This window comes from Benincasa hispida, chromosome 12 (assembly GCF_009727055.1).
Source record: "Benincasa hispida cultivar B227 chromosome 12, ASM972705v1, whole genome shotgun sequence".
In the NCBI taxonomy this organism is placed as follows: domain Eukaryota; kingdom Viridiplantae; phylum Streptophyta; class Magnoliopsida; order Cucurbitales; family Cucurbitaceae; genus Benincasa; species Benincasa hispida.
The window spans coordinates 76,768,877-76,780,541 of NC_052360.1; positions in this window are offsets into that span (position 1 = coordinate 76,768,877).

An 11,665-nucleotide genomic window follows, 5' to 3' on the forward strand; every position below is an offset into this window, starting at 1 on the left:
TCGTTTACACGATCGTTTAATTATGCTTCTATCGTCTAGTGCACGCTGAACGATCGTCTACCTACTAGAGTTTGCTACACGATGAAGACCTTCTGGCGGTTCAAGACCCGGTTTTCCTGTGAACCGGTTTGCTCGATGAAAAATGTAATAGATAGGTTTTTTCATTTCGATTTTTGTAAAGGCTCATCCTGGTCCATTAATCTTTTATTTATTACATGTGATGTATACTTTTTATATGTCATATGGTATGCACATATAGTAAATCCCACCTTAGGTTATGCAATGGTCATGCATCATCTCTTTATTGTAATTGTTATAATTTAGAGAAGCATGATTTAATTATGTAAGAGCATGCCCATGCATCATATAATTAAGAGTTATATTATGCATGCATAAAAAGCATTGACATGCATCATCTTTATATTATAATTGTTACAGTATAAGGGTGAATAATAGTATGTTTGCTTGATTGTTACGCGTTATATAAAAGTTATATATAGTAATGATAGGAAATTGTTGAAGCATGACACATAGGTTATTTTATAAATGTTATAAACGCCTCATTGTATGCAATGTTTTAGTTGTTTCTTTTTAAAATTTAAAGATAAATTAGAACTAAAAGAAATAAGAAAGACATGCATGCTCACTTAGGTTTAATTTATGGTTTTAAAGTGTTTAAAACTTGGATCACATAGACCTAAGATCACGGTTCTAATACGATTAGCAACCCTAATGCTTTAATCTTTTAATCAGTTTAATAGGATTAAATTGGCTAATAAAAGGTTAAAGTGTAGCAAATCTATCTATAAGGGACCTTTTGTCTAAGGCGGCTTCTGTCTAGGTTGGGTATTTAAGTTGATGGAAGCGTAACACCCCTACCTGGGAACTTACCTGGAAAGGTGAATTAGATAGATTTGATGCATGCATGCAAGTTAAGGAGTCTGCATTAAAGTGTTTAAATGTGACTACTTGAACTTGTTCATATTTCATAGACAAACGTTGTTTATGAGCAGAGTTTAAAAAGATGACTTAGACTAAAATCAATAGTCAGATTGTCTAGGTTAATGAATCCCTAGGTAGAACATTCAGTGGGAGGTACTGATAACGGGCAGAAATGCTCGTTATTACAGCACAAAGTCATAAAATAATGTAGGATTGCGATTTTAAAAATATACAATATTGCGTCTAAAAGCATTAAATTCACAACATTGTGATCGCATGCGTCCATCGCATTAAAACAATTAACTTATGTACTTTTGTGCAGGAAAATGCATTGACGCAAGGCGAAAATGTGATCCGAAGAAATTAACATTCGAGCGCATTAAGAGATTGCGACCATAAGGCTATGTGATCATTTGCGCTCGCAAATATCTGCTCAAGAAGATGGCCGCACAGAGCCGGCGCATCATGGTGGGCACATCTGGGTGAAAAGCGTAATAAATCACGATGGGACAAAAAGTTGTTGATGGTCGATTCGGAATTAAGTTGACAAGCCATTAAAGACATACTGTAGCAAGTACACTCAACTTTTCGGTGATAATTATCCAGCGCATCAAACAGAGAATTAATGTCATCCCATCAGTGAAATCATAAGAAAGAATAAGTTGTTCACCCTGAAACTCTATAAATACCGAAGGCCATATTCAGTGAAGGAGTTCGTTCAGTTTGCCAAGTTTTAGAGTTCACCATTTAGACGATACTTAGCCGTGTTCTTAGTTCCATATACTTAGAACCCAGAAGCGAGAGAAAGGAAGAGAAGCCGGAAGATCGTCCTGGTCAGCTCGAGAGAGTGTCAGGGAGCGTGGAAAAATAGAGAGAGTGCCGACTTTTGGGAGAACAATAATATCTTTTGAGCAGAGTAAAGAAGAACAGTGTAAAAGCCTTGGGAAGCAAGAAATTGCTACCAGGCTCTTTATTCTTATTCCGCATTGTCATTCTGTACTTCGATTATATATATATATCTATAAAATGGAACTTTCTTATCTACATCTGTTCACTCTCTTTAAAACACACATGAGTAGCTAAATCTATCGAATGGGTTGAGAAGTACTTAGCTAACATGACCGAGGATCTTCATTGCATGCGATCATCTTGTCTTATGTTGTGCCCAACATCCCTTTAGAGCTACTCGAGAGATAGTCTAAAGAAAGAACCTAAGACTTGAGAGAGCTAAGTTAGAGTCTAGACTCGAGAGAGCAAGATTAGATCTGCATAAACAAGGGATAGGGACTTAGAGATAAGCTCTGTTTGCCAAAATGCATCGCATGCACCCTAGAGATAGGTTATGGTAGTATGCGGTTGCCTTGTATGTGTGTGTGTCAATTGTCATCGCATAGACAAGAATAAAGGCTTATGTGTAAGTCCTATAGACATCATCGCATATATCGCATGCATTCTAAAACTAGAAGTCATAGCATTTGCATTGAGAAATGATTTGTTGTTGTATGTATGTAGCATGACCACATAATATGAACGCAATCCTAGGAAGTGTTAGCTTAACCCCTTTCTCAACCCGTTCCCCCGCATACTCATCGCATCTTTCTTATTATTAATGCTTTTCTCAACTCCGCCGCATATATTTTATACTGTAAACAATAAATCAACCAACTCTTTGATTTATTTGTTACCGCAAAGTGATCAAAATTACCATCGCATATGGTTTTCCTTAGTCCCTGAGTTCAACCCTGGGCTTACCAAGAAACTCAGTAGGATTTATACTTGGATCTTGCTGAGAAAACTTGCATGCTCAACGTATTTTCCACCATCGCATCCTTTTCCATTATTTCATCGCATAACAACATGCATCAGGTACTTAGGGCACAAGATGCTTCATTTAAACTTTTCACATTTTTCCTAAATAGTCCACACCGTGAGTTCTACCCTCGGCCTCACGGAACTTTTGGTGTGTCCCACCAACGGATGGTGTTTGGGTAGGTCAATATCAAGGTGGATGGAGAGAGTGTTCATAGTAAGTGGGAGCAGGAAGTGCGACAGCATATCCCTCGGTCTCTCTCATTAGGTTGAATAAAGTTACTGCACATCGCCTTATAGCTCCATAGAAGTGTCCCTCTAAAGGATGGCAGTTTTGTGTGTTTCTTTCTTTGATCTCCTGTAAGAGGATAAGTGATGACATGCAGAAATGCATGTCATCTTAGGCCTTTTACATAGAATTATAAAGGTTGTTAGGCAGAATATGCGGCAATCATGATGGGATTTCACGAGAAAGTGAGCTTGCGTCGATTAACATGTTGAATCTCAACTAACCCGTTATTTTACGTTATTATGCGTTCAATGTTCTATTTTTGTAGCTAACGTAGGAAATGACCGTAAAGCGACCACATGCAGAGAAACACTCCATCGCAAAGGCAAAAGCATGGATGTTGCGGTAATCAGCCGTATACGTCCATCGCATGGGAGTTGCGCTTGTCAAGCGATTCCGGTCATCATGTAGAGTTGTGGCATTAAGCGAATGCGGCCATTGAATGATTGCAGCTATGCGATAATGCATTCTAATGGGATCAACGCAAGGTAGGTGGAATGAACGCATCAATGCATCTACCTCAAGAAAAACCAAAAGATGATGTTGACATTTCACCTACGACGCAGTTGGCGGCAGAGGTTCAGAAAGGATTAACGCGCTGAACGTCAGACTCAGAGCAGTCCAATTAATGCTGTCAGTGACCCAAGCTCTATAAATAGAAGCCGATGAGTTGAAATTCAAGTAATCCGAGGAGAATCCTTGTGATCCGAGGATTTTCCCCACGATCTAGACAAACGCGTGAGAAGATGGCTGAGAGTTCTTCACCTCCTTCATCCATTCCGAGTGATGACCGAAGCCTTCGACCGAAGCTAAATCTCGAAAGAGTCAGCTCCTCCGCCCATCCATGGCACCACCGGCAGCCTTGACGCACATCTGCTGGGAGCAAATCTTTGCTTTCAGCCAGTCATTTCCTTTTCCTTTCTTTTCTCATATTGTATTGTATGACATCTTGGAATTAAGAAATTAATACAATTTTTTTTCAATGCATTTCTCTGTTCCTTCAACTCCATCTCCATCTTCTTTGCTTAGCATCTTTACTTTCATTGCAACACTTAGTGAGACTGCTTGGGTATTGCATACTTAGTCATGTAGATTAGGGATATGAAGCATGTAGCAACCCACCAAGAGGTGTGCATTGCGCGAGTGTGTGAGTAATCTTATTTGCTTAGTGTGAAGCTATTGCGATGCTTGTCTATAGGCTAAGCATTGCTTTTCTATGAGTAAAGTCCGCAACAATCAACTGCCTGGGAGGGTAAGGGGTTGGACGCATTAAGCAAGGAATGCATTGTTCACTAGAGATAGGAGTAATCTTGCGTCAACCAAGTTCATGCGTTTGTCTTGTTTTATATTGTGCCAACACCCCTTTAGAGCTACTCGAGAGAGAGTCTAAAGAAAGAACCTAATGACTCAAGAGAGCTAAGTTAGAATCTAGACTCGAGAGAGCAAGATTAGATCGACATAGGGACTTAGAGATAAGCTCTGTTTGTCAACACTGCATCGCATGCACCCTAGGAATAGGTATGATATTATGTGGTCGCCTTATTTATGTGTATGTCACTCCATCATCGCATAAATGAGAATAGAAGCTTATGTGTAGGTCCTATAGACTTATCGCATATATCGCATGTGTTCTAGCATTAGAAGCCGTAGCATTCACACCGAGAGGTGGTTTACTATTGTATGTGTGTTGCATGATCGCATGGCTTGCATTGACTAAGGTTGTCCTTGCGGTCACTCTTAAAGGTTGCAATGAAATCATCTCTGCATTTTACCTATTTTCCCATTCATTTATTTCATGTCAAGGTTTGTTGCATCTCTACCTTTCATACATATTCTCATTGCGTTGTCTGTTAGATAGGAGTAAAAGTAGGATTAACTTAGCAACATTCCTTCCATTCTTTTATTTATACCGCTACATGCACATCACCGCATACATATAGCTACAAGTCCCTGTGTTCGACCTCGGATTACCCGAGAAACTTGCGTTCATGTTATACTTGGCGTGAACATAAGAAAACTTGTAGCAGGACGCATGGTCATCACATACATTCATTAACGCATTATCAGTCCAACGCATGACGATTGACACAAGACCATTAACGCATATCTTAGGAACATGCATCGCATCCCGCTTCCATGGGATTTTGGTTGTCGAGTAAAATTGACTTCCAATCTCCTGCACACCAAGTTTTTGGCGCCGTTGCCGGGGACTTGGCAACTAAATGTTTGTTAAGTTTTGTGGCTCTGCGAGCAAACTTTTTATCTTGAGTGTATTGCAGCTTGTGCGACCAAGTTACAAATAATATTGAAGTGTAGATGATGCACTGAAAGCCCATGTTGACCCCAAGGTAGAAGGGCAATCAGTCGCAAAAGAGCAGAAGGCAGTTCTAAGCTCATGACGGCCACATGCGCCCAACAATTGTCGGAAGTTCCAATGGTCAGGGCATCTTGACCCAAGCAGTCGAGAACCATCTCCTGCATAGAAGACTTCTTGTGGTGACAACACTCTTATTTTTCCAAGGACGTCTTCTGCTCTATCTTTACTTTGCTTTCTTAGTATAGGTTATTTTTATTTTTATTGTTATTTTGGATATTTGGTTGCTTCCTTGGTTATGGTACGTTTGCTCTTGTAAGTGCAAAAATAAGTCTCCTCGGTTCGTAGTTCAACGAAGAATTCCTTTCACCCTTCAACACAAGGCTTCAATCACGTGGATTCCAACACATGAGCGCATGCGTTGTTCCGCCTAAGGTTTTTTCTTGTTATCTTGTATGCTTTATCCTTTTGAAATTCTCTTTTTCTCGATTGCGTTGTTTTGTGATGTTTCTATGATGGTACGTATAGTTCACCGCATTTTCTAAGTAATCAATGCAAGGCATTCTTTAATTTTATTAGCTTCCTCAAATTTTGAAAGTCTTAGGTTTTATTTTGCGCAAACCTTTGTTCAGACATCTATTATCGCATTCTTGTAATTTTGTTTTTAGCTTTGCGGTGAGAACGCTGCCAACCTCTAAGTTTCGGGGTGGCAGCGGTCTCGGAGAATTGCATTCATTATATTGCAATCATTTGAAAAATAAAATAATATAAAATAAAAAAATTTTAAGTGAGATTTTGAGAATAATAACTCAACTGTCAACGCAATGGAGAAACCCTTGTTGATAAGAGTTAAGTTGTGAAAGGCACTTACTCGTAGTTGGATATCTGCATGACACACGTGAGGGCAAGCCAAAACGAAGGCAAATCGCCAAGATCAACGCATTAGCGCAACTCCTCTGTCCGATGCAAGCCAAAACAAATGAGACAAGAGTTGAGTTGAATATGGAACGCAACCGAAGTTGGATGCCCGCATGACACACGTGGGGGATAAAGACCAAAAATGAAGGGGCGTAACAGGTTCAACGTTTGCATGTTGAATAAGTCATCGCCAAGTTTGAAGTATTTTTTTTTATGAACGCAATCTCAAAAGCTAAACACAAAAATGCGGTGAATGAATAAGAATTTTTTAGCAAAGGCTCGGATTTAACTTACGCACAATCTTTTTGAAGAAGTAGCCTAAATGGAGGAGAGCATTGCGATGATGGTCAAAGGTGTGTGTAAATTATATTCTGAGAAGCTGGTCATCGCAAAGGAAAGCATGAAGGTGAGTTAGAATTTCTTGAGTATAACGATGCTTGAGGACAAGCATGATTTTAAGTTTGGGGGTGTGATGACATGCAGAAATGCATGTCATCGTAGGCCTTTTACTTAGAATTATGAAGGTTGTTAGGCAAAATATGTGTCGATCATGATAGGAATTCACAAGAATATGAGCTTGCGTTGATCGGCATGTCGAATCTCAGCTAACTCATTATTTTGTGTTAATTATGCGTTCAATGTTCTATCTTTGTAGCTAATGCGAAAATGAACGCAAACACGGAAACCAAATCACCACATAGACGACCGCATGCGGAGAAACACTCCATCGCAAGGCAAACGCATCAATCAATGCATGGATGTTGCGGTAATCAGTCATAGGCGTCCATCGCATGGGAGTTGCGCTTGTCAAGCGATTGCAGTCATCATGTAGAGTTGCGGTGTTGAGCGAATGCGACCATTAAATGATTGTGGCTACGCGACAACGCATTCTAATGGGATCAATGCAAGGTTGGTGTAATGAACGCATCAACATATCTACCTCGAGAAAATCCAAAAGATGATGTTGACATTTCACCTACCACGTCGTTAGTGGAAGAGGTTCAGAAAGGACTAACGCGCCAAACGTCAGACTCAGAGCAATCCAATTAATGTTGTCAGTGACCCAAGCTCTATAAATAGAAGCCGATGAGCTGAAATTCAAATCATACGGAGATTATCCCTCAACCGAGGATTTTCTCCGCGATCTAGAAAAACTGCGTGAGAAGATGGCTGAGAATTCTTCACCTCCTTCATCCATTCTGAGTGACGACCGGAGCCTTTGACAGGAGCAAGATCTCAAGAGAGTCAGCTCCTCCACCCATCCATGGCACCACCGGTAGCCTTGACGCACATCCGCTGGAAGCAAAGTTTTACTTCCAGCCGGTCATTTCTTTTTCCTTTCTTTTCCTATATTGTATTGTATGACATTTTGAATTAAGAAATTAATATAATGTGTTTTCAATGCATTTCTCTATTCCTTCAACTCCATCTCCATCTTCATACTTAGCATCTTTACTTTCATTGCAACACTTAGTGAGATTGCTTGGGTATTGCATACTTAGTCATGTGGATTAGGAATATGAAGCATGTAGCAACCCATCGAGAGGTGTACGTTGTGCGAATATGTGAATAATCTTATTTGCTTAGTGTGAAGCTTCTGCAACGCCTGTCTATGAGCTAATGCATTGCTTGTCTATGAGTGAAGTCAACAACAATCAATTGCCCGAGAGGGTAAGTGGTTGGACGTATTAAGCAAGGTATGCATTGTTCACTAAGGATAGTAACAATCTTAGGTCGGCGAAGTTTATGCGATTGTCTTGTATTATGTATGCTTCATTCGTCCATTAGAGATACTCGGGAGGGTAGTCTAAGGACAGGATCTAGGCTTGGGAAGGTCAGGTCAGAATCTAGGCTTGGGAGAGCCAGATTAGGAAACTCATGAATACAAGAGGATAGGCACTTAGGAATGAGCACTATTTGTTTGATTAACGCATCGCATTGTATCCTAGAGATAGGGAGGATACGATTGAAATGCGGTTCACCTTGCTTTTCATGGGCATTTGCGGATCATCGCAGTAGGGCAAGAAAGGTAGAGACTTGGAGATGAATAAGCTTTATGCGACACTTTGCGTTCAACACATGCGATCCTATGAATTAGGCAGCACCGCATTTCCACTTGCGAAAATGACTTGTCGTGATGGTTGTAGTCTATGATTGCATGATTGCGTTAGACTTAGGTTGCCTGCATCACTCTTAAGTATTGCAATCTGAAAAACATTCTCTGCATTTTATCTATTTTCCCATCATTTTAATCTTCCAGTGTAAGGTTATTTGCTTGCATCTCTTACACTTTCATGCATATTCTAATTGCGTTGTCTGATAGATAGAAGTAGGATACGATTAACTTAGCAACATCCCCTTTAACTTCTTTTATTTACAACCGCCGCATGCATATCACGCGCCAATAGCAGGTATAGTTACAAGTTCTGTGTTCGACCTCAGATTACCCAAGAAACTTGCGTTCATGTTATACTTTGGTGGAAAGCAAGAAAACTTGTGCAGGATGCATGGGTCATTACATCGTTAACGCAAATTTCATCCAACGCGGATGACGTATCAACGTATATCTTAGGAACATGCATCGAATCCCACGTCCAAGGGGTATGCAGTTGTTCGCGAGTAAAATTGACTTCAATGTCCCGAGCCACACAAATACTCATAACTACGAGCAAGCGCCTCTTTCTCAGAACTAAACTAACATACCACTTTGCAGCAAGTTGCTATCAATTTATTTTTTTATATATGTTGATCCTGGTGAACTTAACTTTCGTTTTAGCTTCCCCACGTGTGTCATGCAGACATCCAACTACAGGTATGTGTCTTTCACAACTTAACTCTTATCAACATGGGTTTCCCCATTGCGTTGACAGTGGAGTTGTTATTCTCAAAATTTTTCTCTTTTTTTTTTTCATAGAGCTAAAAATAGTAAGGTTGAAAATAAATACCTCACCCCCAAATTTAAAATGTGGTAATGTCCTCATTGCCAATAGATTGAAAGAAGTCATGCGATGTACTTAGGAAGCTACGTAAAGAGTCATTTTGAAAGAAAACTAGCAGACCACTAACTTCTAGAAATATTTCATGAGATGACTATCCTAAAATTAAGTTGAGTCTAGTATATACGAAAAAATAAAAGCATGTGTTTCATCATTGAAATCATAATTGGCAAAGAGAAAGCATGCGGTGACTTACTAAATTTACCAATGTTAAATGCTTGTAGTAATCAAGGAGGATTCAGTGATAAAACTTTCAAAATAAAAATGCGATGTGATAGTGCAAAATTTGGAATAAAGTCAAGGAAGAATACAACCCCTAAATTTACGTTGTCACCCTCATTGTTTGTTGACGCATCCTGCTTTGTTGCGATCTACCTTCTTTGGATTGCGGTGATGGAATAAGATAAATTGCTTCTTCATGTAGCGCCTCCGCAATTGTTCACCTCGATCGTTGCAAGAAAAACATTGAGAGGGTCAAATAATATTAAACAAAACAAACTCTTTTACCAAAATCGTTCAGCACAATCGCTTTTTTTAAAAAAAAAAAAGAAAAGAAAAAAAAAGAAAAGGATAGTGAAATGAAAATATTAAGGAGTAGAGATAAGTTGAAGAGTTCAATAGTTCAACAAAAGCTTCACAAAACTTGCGTCCCTGATGAATTTAACTCATTTGATAGTGCAGGAACCACCCACTTCTTTCTCAATAAGAATTTCTCAGGTCCAGGGAGTCGACTTGGCAATGCCAGCCTTCTCCATGATACATTTTTACTCGTTGCCCAATAACTTTGAATATGTTGGTTCCATCATCAATAGATAGCGCAACCGCACCATGCAGGAATACCTCTCTGACTATGAATTGCCCGGACCAACGTGACTTTAATTTCCCAAGAAAGAGCCGCAGCCGTGAGTTGAATAGTAAGACCCTCTGCCTGACTTGGAGGTTCTTGCCGCATATGTGTTTGTCATGCCAGAGCTTTGCCACTCCTTATAGATCTTTGCGTTCTCATATGTGTTGATCATCCATTCCTCCAGCTCGACCAATTGAAGTTTTCTCGTTTCTCCTGCTGTTATCAGGTTAGGATTGTTTTTTAGGTTTTCCCTTGCGCTGACATTGGAGTTTATATGAATTTTTTTTTTTTTAGATGGAAATAATGAGCGCATTTTTCTTATTGACAGCATCACTTGATCTCATATGTTCAGACCTTCCCCACCCCCAAATTTAGAGATGTGCAAGGTCCTCTTTGAGTTGTTTGGACAGAATAGACAAACGCTTAAACAAAATTTCAAAAAGAAGGTTTGAGTAGAATTTTGAAGGATAAAAGGTAAAGCATTGTTAAGCTACGAATTAACTAAGTGTTAGTTAGAAAATACAAGGTGTGGGAAGTGCTCCTAAGTGTATGCATATTATACATCATGGCAGCGCAATGAATAATGCAAAAGGAAAGATCAAGAATATCGCAAAGTTGACAAAAGATGATAAAGAAGAGGCACAGACATATAGAGAGCATTACTACTCAGTTGTATTGAAAATTAACTAAGTATACAAGTAATTACAAATATCGCAATACAGAAAGTTTTGCCTATACAAAGAATCAAAGAATTTAGATAAACCTAGAAAAATAATGAATTGCAGTTATCTTTTGAATTTGATTCAGACGGGTGCACGATTAGAAATTACACCGCGCTTCCATTAAGGCAAATACATTTTTGTTGAGGACGGGCAACAACGCACGTATCCCCGCAACACACCCTTTAACTCAACGCATTTCTGGAGGACGGGCGCACGGTTTTTCTACCAGCGCAACACTACCTCAACATAGTGCATATTCGCTAAGGATAGGCAAAGAACACATACGAGCGCAACACATCCCTTAACGCAATGCATTTGGGTATAATGGACGCAATGTGTATCTGTTATCATGGAATGCACCCATCATCGCGTTATATACCAATTTTTATTTTTCTTTTTAATTCTCAATAATGCAAGTCAAAAAGACTTTGCGGTGTTCAACTTTTCATCTAGTCATTCACCAAAATTTTAAGAACATCGCTACTAATGCCTACGAATTAAAGGAATTAAACATTACATGGAAAGATACTAATGAATTAAATTGAAGGAAAATATAGAAAGCATTAAAGGCTAATTCTAATAATCAGTAAATAACGAAATTTAGAAAGCAGTAAATGAAAGCTGTAAAGAAAGAAATTACACATAGAATTGAGATATGGTCCGGAAGACAATTTTCCATGATGAACGCAATCCACACCTCTGCAGGCGATCAAGCTTGCCTGCCCAATGTCTTAAAGGACATTGTTCTCCTCTTGGTCTCATCCCGCGATGTATATGGGAAGAGATACAATCTAATTCCTTCGGGAGTCACACCAGGTATGGAGAATG